This window comes from Egretta garzetta, unplaced genomic scaffold (assembly GCF_000687185.1).
Source record: "Egretta garzetta isolate BGI_Z169 unplaced genomic scaffold, ASM68718v1 scaffold219, whole genome shotgun sequence".
Classification (NCBI taxonomy): domain Eukaryota; kingdom Metazoa; phylum Chordata; class Aves; order Pelecaniformes; family Ardeidae; genus Egretta; species Egretta garzetta.
Window position 1 is genome coordinate 120629 of NW_009260671.1, and position 512 is coordinate 121140.

Here is a 512-nt window from a genome sequence, read left to right on the forward strand (position 1 = left end):
GATGGCGGCGGGTGCGTGCAGCCGTCTCGGGTAGGAGGAGGTCTGGGCATGAATCTTTCATGTGTTTGTGCCTCCCAGGGCTGCTGGGGGCGGTCTGCGGGAGGTGGGGATGGTGGGGAGCCTCTGGGGAGGTGGGCACTGCCCCCAGCCCTGTCCCCGGGGGGAAATACGTGCAGCGGGATGGCCCTCGCCATGGGACAGGGCAGCACCGCAGCAGCCTTCTGGCCCCGGGGAAGAGCAATGCTCCGCTGTGACCCCTCTCCCGAGGGCTGGGGACACCCCAGGTGCCCTCCCCAGCATCACCTCCCCTTGCCGCCACTAGAAGGATGCCCGAGCAGACGGTGCCCGCTGCAGGCAGAGGACGCGGGGACGGCAATGTGACCTTGGCTCCGGGTGCCTGGGCACAGGGCGGGATGGCAGGAGGCATTTCGTCCCTGCCGTGCCAGCCCCGCTCCCGGCATCCCCCCGCCCTGCCTGGGGCCGAGGGGCTGGGTGTGGGGGGCCGGGGGGAA